The following is a 19,292-nucleotide window of genomic DNA, read 5'->3' as shown; positions in this document are numbered from 1 at the left end:
TGGGTGCACTGAACTTGTTATCATTGTTCAAGAAGTCAGTTTGAGGTTTGTGACATGTCATATTATCCTGCTAGAGGCAGCCATCGTTCTGCTCTTCTGCATACCTTGGTTGCATCCATCTGTCCATTTTCTTCCGCCTATTTGATTCTGGACTGCTGGAGCCTATCTCAGCTGTTATAGGGCGAGAGGCAGGGTACACCCTAGACAAGTCGGCAGTCTGCCAAAGAGCTAACACATAATAGTCCTTCACACATAACCAGTTAACCTAATCACACTGACTGCATGTCTCTGGACCAATGTTCCCTCTAAGCTGCGCAATTGCGCACTGCTGGCACGGTCTCTGCGCACAGAAAATCTGCGTTGCGCACAAAAAAAATCTAACCTGAATTGAAATTAAAATTAAAACTTTAACAATTGTGTTTTGCAGTGTTAGTCAGTAAGTGACTGGCTGCTCCCGTATGGGATTAGAACGATGCCACCTTATCCCATAGTCCAGCCAATAATGCGATTCACATTCGTATACGCAGCCAATCAACGTCGTTGACAGGCTATGACAGCGTCCTTATGTGCCGACACCGGTGTTTTAGCTAACAAAGCGGCGTGGCTGATGTGGAGTGAAGCCACGTTAATGACAACGTGTACAACCATTGGAGATGTGAGCAGGACAGACGGAACAATTGACGGAAAAAGTGTGGACTTTATACCAGTTTTTAAATTGTGTTGATAGGCCACGTAAAACCAGAGTTATGATAAAAATATATACAATGTTTGGTTTTCTTCCTGAATACTATCGTTGTTTATATTTACTGCGGGAAGAAACGGTAAAAACGGCTTTTTATAAGGAAAACGCTCGAAAGCACTCTCCGCCTGTGAGCAAAAACAAAATCAAAAAACCCCCACCCTTTCCTATTGGTCGACATGGTACATTTTTCGACCAATCAAAAAATGATATGGCAACGTGGCATCTAGTTGTTAAGAAACGGGGGGAAGTTTTAGGAGTGACGGCGGTGTTCTGAGATGTGAGAGATTTGAGACGTTTAGCGCAAATCTTGTGTAGTTAGTGTGTAGTGTAGTCAATAGTTTTGTTGTGTGTGTCAGAACAATGAGGCGAGTGCTGAATGTTACAGGTGTTACAGGAGTGATACATCTCCTGTTGTCAGGCCTGCAGGTATCAGGCTGTTGTTCTCCTTTATCTCATAGTGGACAGAAATTATTTTTTGGAGTGGCACAAATAATTTGTGTGGCATCAGATTTGATGCAGAACAGCTGATTGTTCTCTAAATAGTTTGAAATGTTTGTTTAAAAACGCCTTGGCTGCATTAAAAAAAATAAATAGCTGCAAAAAACTTTGTTGCTTGCCAAACTTTTTGAAGTAGTAACTATATAATTAATTGCCCAACATTGGTCATTATATACTATATTTTGCAGACAGAGAGATATAGGAATCTCCCAGACCACAGACTCATACTCATAATACAAGTCAGAGCTTTATGAAAAAAAAAAAGAAAGAAAGTTGTGTTTTCAAAATTGGAGTTCAAGTTATTTTTACTTCCAATAGTGTTAACATACTACACAGGTCATGAACAGGATTTTTTACATTTTCATTGTAAGTGGGCTAAAGCAGTTAATTAAAAGTAGTCTAACATAAATGTAAATGCTGTAATTTGATTATTTTAATAAACCATGTAACATGGATGGATTAGATGCTGGCGTGACCGCAGTGCACACGTCTGATGTCGCTCACAGTGGTCCAAGGGACCGCTCAGGGAGTTTGTGTGTTCGCTCAGACACATGAAATATTTGAGGGAACATTGCTCTGGACTGTAGGAGGAAGCCAAAGAACCCACGCAGACAGGGAGACCCTGACCAGGTCATAGATTCAAACCCAGGATGCTCTTGCTGTGATGCTAACCAGTGTTATTTGCGCAATCCCAGCAGATCACCAGTTTCTGAAATACTCAGACCAGCCCGTCTGGGACCAACAACTCTAGTTCAAAGTCTCTGAAATCACCTTCCTTCCTTACTCTGGTGCTTGGTTTGAACTTTAGCAAGTTGTCTTTAACATGTTTACATGACTAAATACAATAAGTCATGTGATTGGCTGATTAGATATTTGGAGCATATAAGGAGCAGTTGAAGAGGTGTACTTGTTTAAAAAGTGGCTATGGAATTCAAGTTAAACCTGATTTTTATTTCCCTATACACAAAAAACCTGAAGGTTACAGGACAAATCTCACAGAGCAAACGAAAACATCTGCTTGAAGTCGGCAGTGGTGGACACAGGCCTTTCTAAAAAAATAAAAATTTAAAAATTCACAACAGAAATATCATTTCTTTCTTTTTTTTGTCAAGTAATGAAATTCATTGCTTTATCTTTTTTTTTCTCCTCCCTATATTTTACATTGTTTAATTATTAAGCAGCAGCTGCAGACGTGGCCTGACCCACTAACTGATGGAGCTCATATCAATCTGAAACATGACCTAGAGGTAATCATTTAACAGCTAGCCTCTAAACTCCAGGGATACCTGCTGACATGTATCAGGGGACAGATGCCATGTTACACATTGGTAACTCAGAGACAGAGTGTCACATGCAGTCTGCAGCTCAGAGAAATGCTGCTGTGGTCAGCAGGAGAAGTTATGTAACTAGAGGCCAGGACACAGGTTACAAAAACACCGATGAGACATCTGTTCTGTCGGGGCTTCACACTAAACTGAAAAGAGCTGGACTTCTTGGGGATCTCCAGAAAGTAGGGCTGGGCTGGATTAATTCACCAAGAAACAGGGTGCAGTAGACTTTCCAAAAGTCTACTGCACACTAACACATTAAGTATAGTAGCAGTAGAGCAGTTTTGAATTAGAATTTGAAATAATCAACAGGAAACTCCAGGTCTAACAAATCAAGACAAAAAGCAGGTCCTGTTGTGGCCAATAGAGGTTGAAATAAGCAGAAATAAGCATGTTTCCAACCTGGTGCAAAAACATTATTGTCGTTATTGTTTTAAAATTAGGGCCATGGTTGCTGATCAACATGGTTAACTGCTACCCGCTAATCACTGCTAATTAGAATAAAACTGAACCTCTGGACTGTTGGTGCCTTTTGGAGCATTATTGGAAATATTTGAAAAATACTGCTGCTTGCTACTGCCTTGTCCTTTACTTCTGTGTTTATTTGTATAGCAAAAAACATTACGCATTACAAAGTGCTTCACAATTTCAGTTAAAGCCACACATAAAGATATGTATACATGTTACACCTTATTCCTACATACACACAAATAGATGTAAACTATGGCCCCAAATAATGGGGGACAGATTAAAGGAAAGCTAAACCATGAAAAGAGTTTTCAGAAGTTGGTTAAAACAAATGACAGATTCAGACGACCTGACAGGCTGAGGAAGGATGTTTCAAAGTTCAGGCCCTACCACCTCTAAGGTGCGATCACCTCTGGTTTTAAAATCAGAGCATGGAACGATTAAAAGATCTTGATCAGATGATCTGAGCAGTGGCTCTGCAATATAAGCCACGTACGTATATGTTAGTAATAGGATTTTAAAGTGGAGTCTGAATTTCAATGAGATCTGGTGAAAGGGAGCAGGAACAGTTGTTGTTTGTGAGCGTCAGCCTTTCTCCTGTGTTCTGCACCAATCAGAGACAGGCATGTGAAAAGTGAGCTACAATAAGTATGTGTCTCTGTGTTGCACTGACTTGCTTACCATGCGTTTATGTAATAACATTAGTACTTTATGCTCTCATGCAAATATGGTTACTTTTAGCTCCACAAAACCAACACGGGAGTGGCCAAAATGCACAGGCCAGAAACCACTGGGTGGTGTCATGGTGGCTGTTTCCATCTTTTATATACAGTCTGTGGTATTATCTCAAACTGCAGTTGCACTCTTTTAAATCGTTTTTATGTTTTCTTTCTATTCTTAGAATAGAGGTGGATGTACCAAAGATCTGCAGGTAGAAATATTCACATTTGTTCAAATCCTATTTCTATGAGCTAAACATCATCACTAGCTAAGACATTTCTTACAGAAGCTGACCCAACATCACATGATGTGGTGTCAAGATAAGCCAAACCTATTTTATTCACTTATCTGATGGGCATCATTAATAATAATAATAAAAAAAACAAACATCTTTTTATCACTGATTGCTGTTGCAGTAAAAGCACACACTGTTTGAAGATTTGTGACACAAAGTCTGTAGGAGCACTTTTTATTTTTCCCTTTACTTTTACTTTTGCATGTTTCCATAACTGCAGTAACACATAACTGTATCAGGGTTGTGTCAAAAACTGTTAGGTACTCTAACCCCCCCCCCCCCCCCCCCCCCCCCGTACTTACAGCAAGGAAAAGTTATTCCTTGCTGTATTTGTTTGCAAGAAACTGCTCTCTGCTTTTTTCATCATGTAATCCACAAGCTGTGACTGTTCCTGTGCTATATCCTGTGGGGTTTTTTTGGGGTTTTTTTTTTGGGGGGGGGGGTTGTATATTATACTGTGAGAAAGCTGCCAGTTCAGTCTGTAACACTAATATGAGCTGCAGTGTGGAGTGGAGTGAAGCCCTCTTTCCCCACCTCCCACCATCAGCCTGAAATAGAACGGTATGGTTGTGCTGGACCGCTCCTAAATGCAACTCGGGCCAACAGAGTGTGTAAGCTCAGCAAACTCTGCCTGTACAAATAAAGAAGCAGTGCTGTTCCCACATTCTTCCTCCTTTTTTATATTCATTTATATTCCTTTAAGTCAGTGTGGTCTCTGTTCAGCAGCGCTTCACACAATCGACCTACAGCAGCACCTTTTGTAGGCTGTAAGTCGACCTGTGTGTAACCACAGTGAGGCCTTCATTTTAAACCTGTATCATCTTATAACACGTGTTAGGAGAGCCGCCGTCTCCCTGCTGACACCACACCGCCTCACGTAGGGAGGAGGGGGTCGTACCGCCTTATCTCCAGCCTCAGCTGCATGATCGCGCTCAGCTGGAACCGGTTTTCACATGACATTTCCACCACTGTTACACCATCATTCCTCACCATGTAATCCTTCCAAAGCATGTTTGTTCTGGGTACTGTGACTAGATAAAGTTGGACCAGAGGGAAAACCCTTAGACAGCATTACAAGGTGTTTTTTCCACAGTGGGTCAGCACGTTTGAGGGTGCTGCTGACTGGATGGGACACACAGGCTTGAGTCAGTCATGTGAACCAGAGCTGTCTGCAGTTAAGACTTTCAAGCACACATCAAAGTCAGGGGAAACGTGAGCGGTGACGCTTTGTATGGAGACGAGATCTTAGTCTGACATTCACTTGAGATTTTACATCTGAGTGATGCTGTATCTTAAATCCATCTGCTGTATATTTTCCTGTTTATCTGCAAATGGATTATAAATGAAGGTTTATAGGACACACTTGTACGCACATCTGTTGAATGTTTGAAATCTTACAAAGATTTTATCTTTCTTTTTGATGGAGGCAGGTAAACCCTGAAAAATATGGTTTTGGGGATATGAAGATAAACTGTATGTGGAATCAAGAGTCTAAAAAGCAGATCTAAAGTGCTGATTTCCAAATAAACACCTGCAAAAAAGTGACGTTAAAGATGATGTTTTTTATGTAAAGGGATTTTGTTACTTTTTTCTGTCTGCCCTTTTAATATCTACACTGAAACACAGCATTGGAATGCACAGGGAACAAATTTGGATTTTTCCATGGTCTCATCCTGCTTTGAAGTTTCATTTTAGATACTTTGCCATATATAGAAATCATGAGAAAGTATTTAAATTGTCTTTTGAATGTTTGGACAAGTAAATATCAAGATAAATATGTAAAAACACAAAATCACTTGGAAAAGTACACCCTAATCCATGATAATTAGAATCAGAGCTTCCAGGGACCGCTAGTTAGAACCTCGCTATTCAAATATCCGCCACAGTAAAGTGTGTGGTGTCATCATACAAAGATCTAAAGAGCTCCCTCGGGCCTTTTGTTTGGTGGGGGTGGTAGGGGGTCTGGCAAGGATTTTAATTTTTTTTTTTTTTAAATTACTAATTGCTGTGGAATAAATCACTTGATTGCACACCACCATCATCATGGAGGGCAGATTTCCTGCAGCTTTGTTCAGCACAGCCTGCCCTGACAAATTCAGCCCAAGAGCAGAAGTCTCTGTGACCCCAAAACCCAGGCCCAGATGACTCTTGCTGCTGTTGCTGTCAGAGCAGACACATCAACAATCACAACAAGATTCCACAAATTTGAAGTACGTGCCAGGAAAGTTCTGCAAGACTTAAACATATGGGGAAAACCAGGCCTTTACAGATAATGCCCTTTAATCAAAGGATTAAGATCTGTGTGAATCAGACACAAGATGACATTTCAGGAGAGGAACCTGGTCTGGGTCACAGCACAGGATATTAAAAATGGCTTTAAAGCTAAGGTTGAACCTGATGTGGATCTTGTAAAAGGATAATGATCCTAAACACTTTCACCAGAGAACAAACCCACCAGTGATTGGCTCAAAAACAACAAGTAGAGCGCTAAAGCCTTGCCAAAACCAGATTTGGAATGTCATTGGAATTTATGGAAATTTGAAGTCAGAAATATCACAGCTGAAGGAATTTTGCCTAGAAAAGTGAACATCAGAGAGGGTTAATAACAACAATGCCAAATGCCTTTCATAAATCTTGCTAAAGGTGGCCGTACTAGATTCTCATGCTTTTTGTACAATATACAATATTATATCTCATACTCTTCTTGAATAAATGACTAAATTATTTTTCTTTCACTTGTCAAAATATGGAATAAATTAATTAATTTAAATTGAACTAAATTCAAATCTTGCAAGTCTGAGGAGCGACTTGCATTAAACTTCAGTAATAGTCACTATTGCATACACTAGAGGGCGCCATTACACTGTGTATATTCCCCACATTCACTATGTTGAGTGACCATGCCAGCTTTTGCAAATCTCTCAAACACTAAAACTGTCTCCAAGCAGCAGATAACAAACAAACACACATTTTAAAAATATAATCACTGTTGGATCGGTGACATCTATACATTACAAAATAAAGTTCTTTGAGATGAAAATCAGCAAAAACTGACCTTGTTTATATTTCAAAGTGTCCCAACAGTGGCACATTGAAACATCCTATTCTTAATCCATAGGGTTTAATATGATATTGGTAGGGATATTGGTACAGCTATAACAGCTCCTGCAAAGACTTTCCACATGGTTTAGGAATGTGGGGATTTTTGACAATTCTTCCAGAGGATGCTAATGTTGGATGAGAACGCCTAGCTCACAGTGTCCGCACTAATTCATCGCAAAGGTGTTCTATTGGGGGATCAGGACTCTGTGCAGGCCAGTCAAGTTCGTCCACACCAAACTGGCTCATCCATGTCTTTATGGATGACACAAACCTGAATGATGCCCACACTTGCTGATGATCAATTAATCAAGTACATTTGACTAGTCTTTTTTTTTGCCTTGAATAAATAGTACCAGCAAGTGCTTGTACCCCCCCCCCCCCCAATATATTTTGAGTCAATAACAATTGCTCACGTAGAAATCAGCCAATCCAAAATGTTGAACCATTCTTTTCATGTATTAATAATCATTTTCTACCTGTAATTTTTCACACTGCATTCATTTTGTTCCACTTATTTTGTTCCTAAATATTTTTTGAGTCTAGCTTTATCCTACAAATTGCTGCCATGACCCGTTTTTTCCCCCACAGGTACCATTGGAGTTTAACTCAAACACATACACAACAGTAAACTAATGAGCTGACATCATATCGTCATGAATCATAGCTCCACAGCAGCTGGTGGGTGTGTGCAACAGCCTGCTGTCCTGCTCACTGCAGAGACCCACAGCAGTGAGGACGCAGTGTGGTCGCATCTTTCCACCACCGTCAGTGACAACATGTCAGCGTCTTGGACTCGCCACACAGCGCACCGCATCAACCTATTCAGCGGTGACACTTTGCTTTTCTCACAGAGGTGCTGTCAGTTTTTGCTGTTTTGATGAAGCAGAGGTTGGCCAAGTTCACAAAACAATGTTTTAATAATGTTTAACAGAAGTTACAAATATGAATTTCAGGAGTGTAAGTGGATGATATATATAAAAAACTGATTCAAGAAGAAAAATGTGGAACACAAGCATTAAATTGCCCTGAAGTCTGGCAGTGAAATGAATTAAGCTACAATTAATCCAAACATACCAAATAAATGACCACCTTGAAGCCCCTTATACCTGCATTCTTTTTAATGGCCAGCACCAGGTTTTATTTAAATATTGAATAGCTGAAAATTACCCTTGGCTTGCTGGCTCTGTGACACCAGTAAACACCTTCCTGCTGACTAATTTGGTAAATTATGGTCATTTTTAGAATCTGGGAGGCCAAACAGCCACAGTCTCAATCGCTGTGAGTACACTGACCTCTCAAAGTTCAGGTATTATTCAACTGTTTTACATGCATAGTAAACTACATAGCAGTGTGTGTGTTTAGCTAAAAGGGAAACGGTGAAGATGAGAGAGAAAATTTTTTATGTAGCATTTAAAATGATTTAAGTTGCAAAATTTGATTTTATGAAATGTTTGAATCCTAGTATCATCACTGTTAATGTAATAGACTGATATTAGCATTAGTTAGATTTACAGTTTTATGACCACGTAATAAAGTTTTGGTACCACAGCTTCATTTATTTTTGACCACTTAGGCCATAACTGCACAGAAATTTTGGTAAATGTAGCGGTTTTTTAAAATGCATTTTGGCCTTTTGTCCAAATATAAATATCATTTTAGCTCACTGAAAACAAAGCTTTTTAGCAAACGTCCTCCAGCATCAAGATGTTCAGTTTCTGCGTTTACATGTCAAAGTCACGTGTGGTCAAAGGAGAGCCACTGTATTGTTGTTTGTAGGTTTCTGATTGGCTAACATTCCTACAAGGTGTAAAGTTCAGGTTAGTTATGCCTATTGTTCTGGCATGCACTGACATCGTTTCTTTAAAACATTTTTTTTGTGTGTGTTTTCATGTGGACAGGGATATTTTTCAAAATGAAAGTAAAAAATCCCCATTAAAAACATCACAGTTTATTCTTCAAATTTTCAGATCACTCAATTTAGCACAAACTATGATTTGCATTGACTATTTATTATGTTTAACAACACACGGAAATGAGTAAGTGCAAGCAGATTTACTGTTTATGTAATTCAATTCGTAAGGTAAAGACCCTACAATAATAGAATAGAATAGAATAGAATAGAATAGAATAGAATAGAATAATCCTTTAATTGTCCCACAAGGGGAAATTTGGTTGTATCAGCAGCAAAAACACACATATACAAATATACATATAATAGAGAGAAAACAAAGAAAACAAAGGAAACCTCAACAATCAGATGACCCAGTATGAACAAGCTGTTTGGCAACAGTAGGAAGGAAAAACTCCCTTTTAACAGGAAGAAACCTCCACCGTCTCTGCGGCGTTGGGGATGAGGGGAGGAAGACAGGATAGAAGACATCTCGTGGAAGAGAAGCGGAGATTAATAATAACTAACCATTAAATGTTTGTAAATGTAAAAAAGATTATATATGTGTTATGTAGAGACCAATATTAAATAAAAAATAAACATTAAATATTAAATTAGAATTATTGCATACTGTGCATCTTCAAATAATTTTAGCTATAGAAAAACTAAAAAGTTTTTCCTGTTAACCGGATTTGAGGCTTTACGTGCTCATGCTGTTGGTCTCGTGTGTCTTCACCATCATTTCTCATTCTTTTTCTGGCTTCTGACCAGAATCCATCAGCAATGATATTTTAATTACATATGAAGCCTCACAGACTTTGTTTGCTTTGATGGTGTAACATCTTTTCCTACTTTGATACCTTTTGGTGCTGAGCTCCCAGTATTTCTGGGACTCACTTTTGAAAACTTTTTCAAATGTTACTTAAAAAAAAAAAAAAAAAAATCACATTTGTTTTTTCTTTCCACATTTTTTCCTCTATTTGCTCTCATTTATAGAAAAAATATAAAAAAGAAAGAAGAAAAACTATATTTCCATTCCCATTAAGGAGATTAAAATTGTTTTGCGTTCTTGGCATTAATGCCTCATTCACACCGGTGAGACTAATCAGTGAACTTGCAGGGAACATTATGTGATTAAATTACCTGTGTGACGCATGGCACCTGTTGAATAAGATGCAAAACACGCTTTCTGCATCGGTTGCCACGTTACCTCTTGTTCTCTCAGAAGGATGATGGACAAGAATTTTGGACAAGCAATCAAATAAAACATGATTGTCGATACTTATATCCCTTCTTGCTAATGTATTCAGTGGAAAATAGATGGCTGAGTGCTTCTGGCTTTCGGCTCAGTCCCGGCGGACTCTGTCTTTCTCACTTACATAACTGTATTGCTCTGTTGCATTATCTCTCAGATACAGTCCATTCATGGTTAGAAATTACACACACACACACACACACACACACACACACACACACACACACACACACACACACACACACACACACACACACACACACACACACACACACACACACAGACCGCCTTAATGATGTCATCCTTAGTCCTTCCTTTTTTCTCATTCATTACTCCAACATGTAAGTTGACCATGAACCAAGCCCTGTATCAGTCTCATATAATCTGCTAATACACACGAGTTGATCTGTTGAGTGACTCCTACTGTTCCTCTCACTCTTGCTTAAAGCTTCTTCTTTTCTTTTTTTTTACTGGTTAAAACACAGCTCTGCTCTCATCAACGGGATGGCCAAGGAAGGAGGAGGTCACGCTCAGTTCATCACAGGGACTGACAGGATGCAACCAAAAGTAAGACAATAAGTCATAAGAATTACAGCAAAAAATGATTTGTGTTTTTGAAAAAAAATGGATAGAAGATATGATTTCAGTTTTTGTACTCATCAGGTGATGCAGTCGCTGCATTTTTCTCTGCAACCAGCAGTGGAAGATGTTTCTGTTACATGGGATTTACCAAAGGGATCCACTATCACTGTCCTCTCTCCACCAATCACATCATTTTTCCAGGGTCAAAGGTCACTAATTTATGCCCAGCTCACTGGACAGGTAGAAGCAGCATCTTCTCACAGTGTAGATCTCTGTGTTTATGCTTGTCATGTTTAGAAAAGAAGAAAATGGTTTGACACTGTAATTCTGTGTCAGAGCTCAGAGGCAGCAGAGGGCTGTGTGACGCTGAAGTACAGCCTGGCAGGTCATCGCTCTGAGAATCAGCTGCACTTCAGTCTCTGCAGAGGACTCTGGGTAAATGAGCTGTTAATCCACTGGTACAATTACATATATACTTTACAAAAGTTTACTTTGTATGTCTGTATGATCTAAAACATGGTAATTGTGACCATGTCACCATACCAATATTTTCTCTTGTCTGTAGCTTAATAGTCCACAGGTTAGCTGCTCGGACTCTTATTTGCTTGCTAGAGATGAAAGCAGAAAACAATGAGGAAATGTGTGATGTGTGCGTGTGTGTGTGTGCGTGTGTGAGAAAAAGAATAATTAGTTATAAGGACAAATTAATTAGAGACCACTTCAATGGACTTTTTAAATACCTTTTGTATACAATAATAAAAAAAAAGTGAGAGACGTCCAACAATCATATGACCCCCTATGAGGAAGCGTTTTGGTGACTGTGGGAAGGAAAAACTCCTTTTTAATAGAAAGAAATTTCCAGCAGAACCAAGCTCAGGGAAAAACGTCCATCTGCTGCGAGGGGTTGGGATGAGGGTAGGAAGACAGGACCAAGATATGCTGTGGAAGAGAGCCAGAGATTCAATTCAATTCAAATCAATTTTATTTATATAGCGCCAAATCACAACAGCAGTCGCCTCAAGGTGCTTGAAGAATAATTAAACGCAGAGAGGTGTATAAACACATAGGACGTGAAAAAGGTGGCTGAAGAAGTATCATGGGAATCCCTCAGCAGTCTAGACCTATTGCAGCATACTTAAAGAGGTTGCTGCTGTCTCGAAGCCTACAGCAGTGAATACAAGTTGTGTTACCATTACAAACTCAGTAAAAGTACACATGCACACATGCTCAGACACAAAATATACAAAAAATTCACCTCTTGCCCCTGCGGGCAGTCTGTCCTTCAAGCTCGCGTCCTCTACCAGAGGCCTGGGAGCTTGAAAGTAACGTATTTTTTTTGGACTATAAGGTGAACCGGATTATAAGGCGCATTAAGTAATTCTGTGTTTATATTATACTAACATAGCTGTGTCACTAGTGATCACTTAGCACATCATTATATACCAGCTAGTCCAACTTCAGTAACCCTTCAAAAGTCACTGCTGTTTAGTTTTCTGTCTTCATTTATGTTGGAAGTGACAGCAGAGCTGTACGTTTGAATGTTTCAGAAATCTGTCAGAAAATGGTATATCATCTTTAGGTGGAGCTAACTTCTTGCTAACTGATAACTCAGTTAAATTTCATAAATTCTGTTTTCATGGATGCCTGGATGTTAAACTTAATTGTTACTTGTGGTAAAGCAGCAACGCTGATCATTTTATTACAGATGAAAGCCTTCAGACAGTTTTTAGCTCTCAGTGATCCCGCAGTGTTTGACTTTTGGACCTGAAGCTGACCAAGTTTTGGACCCAGATTACTCCACGAGGCTCCTGCCTATGGTAGCCGTAATACTCCGACAATCCATCAAGCGGTGCAGCTTCGTCGCTCACCAAAGTTGTAGTAAAACATGTTTTGACAGATTTTTGAGCGCTGGGTACCACATAAAATCAGTTCAAGGTCAGTAAGCACAACCAGAATTCATACATAAGGCACACCGGATTATAAGGCGCACTGTCGATTTTTGAAAAAATTAAAATATTTTAAGTGCGCGTTAGATTGCGGAAAATACGGTACAGTTAACTGGATGAAGCGTTGTCAGTGAGAGTAATGTTTCATCATTCATCCAAGTGACTTCTTCAGTCTGGGGTGGGTTTTTGTTGTCTGGTAGTTAGTTTTGGGATTGCTGACACAGACCGAGTTAGTCTGAGTTATATAACGTCAGATGATTTGCTCATGCTGACAAATTCTTGTCAGACAAGTAAAATGAGATCCCACATTAGTTAAGCTTCTACTAAATTTTGTGTGCAATGAAAGAAAAATGTTTACTTGTGTTTTCATTGGGAGTAGAATTATAAGTGTGTGTGCTCACTGTTGCATTTCCTTTGCAAAAGCAGGTTTACGCTACTATTGTGCAATGGATTACTCTGAAGGTATTTGTTTTGACTTCTTTGCTTTAAATGGAAACACTTGAATATGTACTGATTCTTTTCCAAGTGTAATTTGGATTTTTCTACTATTAATTTTAACTTTAACATTTTTAATAAAGAAACATTTACATTTTGTTTTAATTAAATGTTAATCATGCTACTATGTTTAGTCTGCAATGAAGGAATTTCCTTTGAAGAAGCAGATTGTGAGGTGGATTATGGATACCCTCCAGAATTTGGAGGCATGTGCGATTACAGAGGTATCTGTTTTGACTTCTTTGCTTTAAATAGACACGTTTAGCTTTAGTTGGACATTAAAAGTCATCTAGACCTTAATATCTTTAAGACATTGCTGTAGTTTTGTGTCATCTGGTTTCATGGGTATATGCAGTTGAGAGTCATCTGCAAAGCAATGCAAATGTATGCAGTGTTTTCTAATAATACTGCCTAAGCAGGTGTAACATAAGAAGTATTGGTCCTAGTACAGAACCTGGTGAAATTCATAAAATATCTTTTGTATACAGTAATACAAAAAAGAGAGAAATCCAACAATCATATGACCTCCTATGAGCAAGCGCTTTGATGACTATGGGAAGAAAAACTCCCTTTTAGCAGGAAGAAATCTCCAGCAGAACCAAGCTCAGGGAGGGGCGGGGCCATCTGCTGCGAGGGGTTGGGATGAGGGTAAGAAGACAGGACAGAGACACACTGTGGAAGAGAGCCAGAGAGGAGGAATAATTTAATGCAGAGAGGTGTATAAACACATAGGGAGTGAAGAAGGTGACTGAAGAAGAAATACTCAATGCATCATAGGAATCTCGCAGCAGTCTAGACATATTGCAGCATAACTAAGGAAGGAATAAGGGTCACCTGATCCAGCCCTAACTATATGCTTTATCAAAAAGGGAAGTTTTAAACATAGTCTTAAAAGTACAGAGGGTGTCTGTCACCCAAATCCAAACTGGGAGCTGGTTCCACAGGAGTTAAACACAAGTACAGCTCAGTCAGAGAGCGGCTGACACGATGCTATAAAGTCTTTAAGATAAGGTGGAGCTTGATTATTCAACACCTTGTATGTGAGGAGCAGGATTTTAAATTAGATTCTGGATGAATCTTCTAGGAATGCAATCTAAATAATTCAGTAGTACAGTGTCAACTTACAGTAATAACATTTGGCATCACATGGCAGCTTCGAGTAAAGAAATCATCATCAAATATCCATAAAATTATGAAATATATCTGGTTGTAAAAGCTGCTCTTTTGTTAACTGTTACTCTTTTAATTGCAACACATGGATACTAACCAAGTCATTAGAACTATTTTCTTAATAACTCATTAATAGCTTAATATTTTGTTCATTTAAGACGATTTTATTAAATAAATTAAACTCATAGCAGGAGAGTTGTCAGCATAAAAAATGTTATGATTGTACTTTGATTTTCAAATTTCCTCTTCACAACTGCTGAATGAAGAATTTCCACATGCTAAGAAGCCACCCAGAGACCCTTTGCTGCAGTTAGTCTCCCTCCAGAAGGCGTCTGGCTGCTGGCTGCTTGATGCAGCTCTGGCTGCTGCACTGGGAAAGACCAACGAGGAGGTGGAAAAGTCAAAGCCTGAAAAGGTGGGTAAGAATAATGAGACACAGTAATAGTGGGTGTTTGTAACGTATTCATTAAAATGGTTTCAAAAGTGAATTTTCAAAATGACACACTCATGTTAACGAACATCTGCTTGCTGCCTCACTTAATTTAATATTTAACTACATGACTGCTGATTCTATACACTAGGCCAGCAGTGAAGTGTGGGCCACCATTCTGGCTCTGATCTGGCTTCATGGTTTCAAGATGGATGCAAAGGACGAGTGGGAGCTTCTGGCTGCAAAGGCTGTATCATGGCTCAGTGCGCAAAAAGGTAGCAAACACAAAAATAAGCATTCAGTTTGTGATGGTTATACTGAGTTGCTACAGTCGGTCAGTTATTAAGATGCTAATTGGTTATTTTGTTTTGTGTTTCCTTTTTTTCCAGCACCATCTGTGACCGAGTGTGTGGAAGCCAGAAATATATTGTTGGGTTGCAGTGTGCAAAAAAACTGCCCTTGGCCTCTGAGGTTTTTATTAAGCTAACAACGTCTTTACGATTCATGCACAGAAGCAGATTTACTTCATCCTTCATCCACATTAATCTTTGCATCGTCCAACTTTATTATCTAATGTGCCTTATTTTATGCTGCATGTGTCCAAAGTCAGCTTTGTAGGAGGACCAGAGATTATTGCTTTTGTATTCTCATTTTAATGTTGCTGTTTGCTTGAAAGCATCAAATATTAAACAAATAAAAACACACATGAGTTTGGACCCATCATTCCTTCTAATGAGTCACCATGAAAAAAAATAATTTAATTTTAAAATATTTAAAAAGACCAACTCACCTGGCCAGTTTTGTCTTTCAACACATTTTATTCAAACTTGGTTGAGGAAAATATGCAGCTTGAATTCAAAGTCATAGTAAAGCAAAGTTTCCCCTATTCCAATGCAAATCTTTCATTCTTTAATTTATGTCATGCAAGTAAACAGCTGGACATAATGTCCACTAACAAGTGAGACCTCATCATCCGCCATGTCTCAGAGCGAGTGAAATCAAGGCCAGCAGAGGGAATGCAGAGCTAGATTTGTTCTGCAGTCATGAGCCGTCCATCACATGCTCTTAATACAACCACAAACAAACTATAATTTGTTCACCTGAGTAATGGCTGCTACAACAAAGCTATTTTTAAACCTCCATGTTTGACATTTTGAAACCAGAAACCTTTGCCCAGAAGGTAGAAACTGAAACTCACTATGCAACAGTTGTGAGCCATCAAGACAAATTAAACCAGCAAACTGCTGTAACTGTCTGGTGTACAGGGATGCTCGGCTCAGCTGTGGATCAGCCTGCTCGACCACTTAATAATTTAATCGAGTGAGTTTCTGTTTTTTACAGATAAGTATCCAAACAATGACCCTAAATAAAGATCAAAAGGATTCAATGAAAGCACAACAAAAAAAACTCATCACGGTTGTATCAATGTGGAAATGAGATCAGAACATGATTTCTTAACGGAGGGCTGCAGGCCTGGTATGGAACAAAAAAATCAGCCCTGATATTTTAGGTCCAGGCGGTACCATGTTCAGTCCAACATGAAAAAAACAAAAAACAGATGTAACACTTGTAATGTGATCATCAAAGAGTATGATTTTTAGCAGTGATACCTGTTCAGTGATACCATAGCAGTGATACCTGTTCTTACACAGGTACGCCTATTCTTTCTTATGGGACTTTACTGTCCCAATCACACAAGAAGATCTTGGTTTAAAGTACATTTTTTGCCATCCCGTAATCTCAAGAATGTGTATGTTAGATTCTGTTTTTAATCAGGTTGTGATCTTAGAGTCAATCTCATAGCACTTGGCCTGTGCTTCAAGGATTCTTATAGTTAGTATGACTCCGGGGTTTTGACTCATTTAAGTCGGTGTTTTGCAGGGAGGAGAGATGAGAGTCAGAGATGAGAGGCATGTAAGACTGCAAGTTTGCTTCTTGGTCCCAACTCTGGATAGTCATGTTTTTAATATGTGCTTAATAAATTTGGCCAGATTTCTAGAAATGAGAGCTGCTCCATCTAAGGAATCTTGTCTCTCTTAACAAGACCGGGTTTCCTCTGGAAAGTTTCCCAATTATCTATGAAGCCCACATCGTTTTTTGGACACCACTCAGCCAGCAAGGAGAACATGGGGCTAAACATGTCACTCCTGGTCTGACTGGGGAGGTGACCAGTGAAAACTACAGACTCCAATATTGTTTCCAAAGTTCCACACCAATTCAATAATCATTTCGATGACCTCCAATCGATGTAACCGGGTATCATTACTGCCGATGTGAATTATAATTTTACTGAATTTACGTTTACCCTGAGCCAGCAGTTTTAAATTTCCCTCAATGTCACCTTCTCTGGCCCCTGGAGGACAATTGGCCATGGTTGCTGGTGTCTCTAACTTCACATGTCTCAGAACAGAATCACCAATTACCAGAGTTTGATCTGGGGAAAAGCAGTTAGACACATTTGATAGGAAAATATATTTAGATTTTTTAAAGAAGTATAAAAGTTAAGTTCACTTAGTTAGAATATACAATTTAAATAAATAAATGTGGTGAATAATTGTTTAAATTATGTATCTTCAGTTGCTGCAACTCTGTTATTAGTACATTCAAATGATGATGCATTACTACCACCTACTGGTAGAATATGGCGATGAAGCTCATCCGCTATTATTTGAAATAAAAACTCACAAAGTGTTGATTTTAAACAGAAAAAAGTATCACTGCTTAACCCTGAATGTTTTTAGGTTTTTATTTCCCATCTCTGCTGATATCAGATATCTGATGTCCACAAAATAATAATATAAAAAAACATCTGACATCAAGTCAGTATCTGATTGGTGCTCTTATAAAAACCTTTCACTAAATATTAAAAAGCCAAAAGAAGTCATTGATTTCAGGCGACAGAGAGGGGCGCTCAGGCCACTGGAATCTGGAGGTGAGGAGGATGAGGGGGTGCTAGCTTTATATTTCTGGGAGTCGCCATCAATAAGGTCGTTAAATGGACAACGAACGGCGCTCCTCGTATAAAACAGGCACAACAGAGACTTTATTTCTTCAGAATACTGAAGAAGGCCCACCTGTCTGCAAATCTATTAGAGCATTTCTACTCTCAATATAAAGCATCCTGTTGTACTGAATAACTGTCTGGTTTGGGAACAGCTCAGCAGCAGACAGAGAAACTCTCCAGTTTCTCCCCCTCTGCTAAACGGCACAGGTTACTGAATTTACCCACTGCCAGATGAAAGAACAGCTTCTATCCAACAGCTATCACTCAACTGAACCTTTTATCCCACACAGGATAAACCTTCTGTCATGTCAGGTTCCATGAAGCACCAGGAGTACAAACACTTCCCTTGACATATGGTATTTATCATAACCGAGGCTCAAATTGGACCCAGAAAGCAGACCCAGAAAAGCAATAAGAATATTAAAATGTTTATTTTCAACACACAAGAAAAGATTAAACAGGACAGAGGACTAAAAGAGACTGGCTTAAACTGAAAAACATGGAAAGTGGAATGGATCTCGGCAGCAGGCAACTTTGACCGTACAGCAACAGGACTGATGATGTTTTCAATCTAAGGACCTGAGAATCAGGGAGCCGGTTTCTTAGACATGCACTTCAAAGCAACGTCCCTAGAGGACAGCCAGAACCTCTGACCTACTGTGAAACAGAGCCGAGGACCCCCTTTTGTCAGCAAGGCGGTGGTTGTGTTGAGCAATGTGAAGGAGGGCTGATTTCGTCTGCCTCCAAACCCTGCAGCAGTGATCGAGGTGCACAGGAGGTACAGCGATCCCCCTCTAGAGTCAATTTGAGGTGTGGTGCTTGCATTTAGAAGGTTTTGCTGTGAATAGACAACATGGGGTCAAAAGAGCTCTCCATGCAGGTGAAACAAGCCATGCTTAAGAAGCCAAAACAGAAAAAACCCAAAAGAGAAACGGCTACAATATTAGGAGTGGCAATTTCTACACTTTGGTATTCCTGAGAGGCAGTGTGGGCATGGCTGCCAGTGGCCCAGAGACTTAGTGTTTATTGATGATGATGTGACACAGGACAGGACAGAAGCAGCTAAATTAATTCTGAGGTGTTCAGAGACATACTATCTGCTCAAATCTAGCTAAATGCAGTCAAATTGATTGGGTGGGGTTTCATAATTTAGAGGGGCAATGTCGCGACTTTCATCCATAAATAAAGCCGCGACTGGCTGAGTTGGTTGTGTCCCTGTGACGCGCCTCCAATAATCCATAATGAGTCGTACTTGTACTTTGCGCATTTATTTTAAGAACAAAACAAAAACAGACATTAGCGCTTTCAATCAATTTACTAATAGCGCATGGATTAACTGGTGTGCCAAAAAATGACAGTCAACAGAAAA

The 19,292-nt window shown here is 39.3% G+C and overlaps 2 long non-coding RNA genes across 2 annotated transcripts; both read left to right on the top strand.

Moving 5' to 3' along the window:
* The first annotated feature begins 10,571 nt into the window (after window positions 1–10,571).
* On the top strand, window positions 10,572–11,517 carry LOC134640765 (uncharacterized). The gene is made up of 5 exons (XR_010573928.1): window positions 10,572–10,637; window positions 10,782–10,863; window positions 10,960–11,118; window positions 11,215–11,313; window positions 11,444–11,517. It is a non-coding gene; the product is annotated as an uncharacterized LOC134640765 (long non-coding RNA).
* Window positions 11,518–14,778: 3,261 nt separating this feature from the next.
* Window positions 14,779–15,532, top strand: LOC134641512 (uncharacterized). Its single transcript, XR_010095542.1, has 3 exons — window positions 14,779–14,904; window positions 15,071–15,194; window positions 15,309–15,532. It is a non-coding gene; the product is annotated as an uncharacterized LOC134641512 (long non-coding RNA).
* The last annotated feature ends 3,760 nt before the right edge of the window (window positions 15,533–19,292 follow it).

This window comes from Pelmatolapia mariae, linkage group LG14 (genome assembly GCF_036321145.2).
Source record: "Pelmatolapia mariae isolate MD_Pm_ZW linkage group LG14, Pm_UMD_F_2, whole genome shotgun sequence".
Taxonomy (NCBI): Eukaryota; Metazoa; Chordata; class Actinopteri; order Cichliformes; family Cichlidae; genus Pelmatolapia; species Pelmatolapia mariae.
This window is presented reverse-complemented; position numbering and strand designations above follow the sequence as displayed.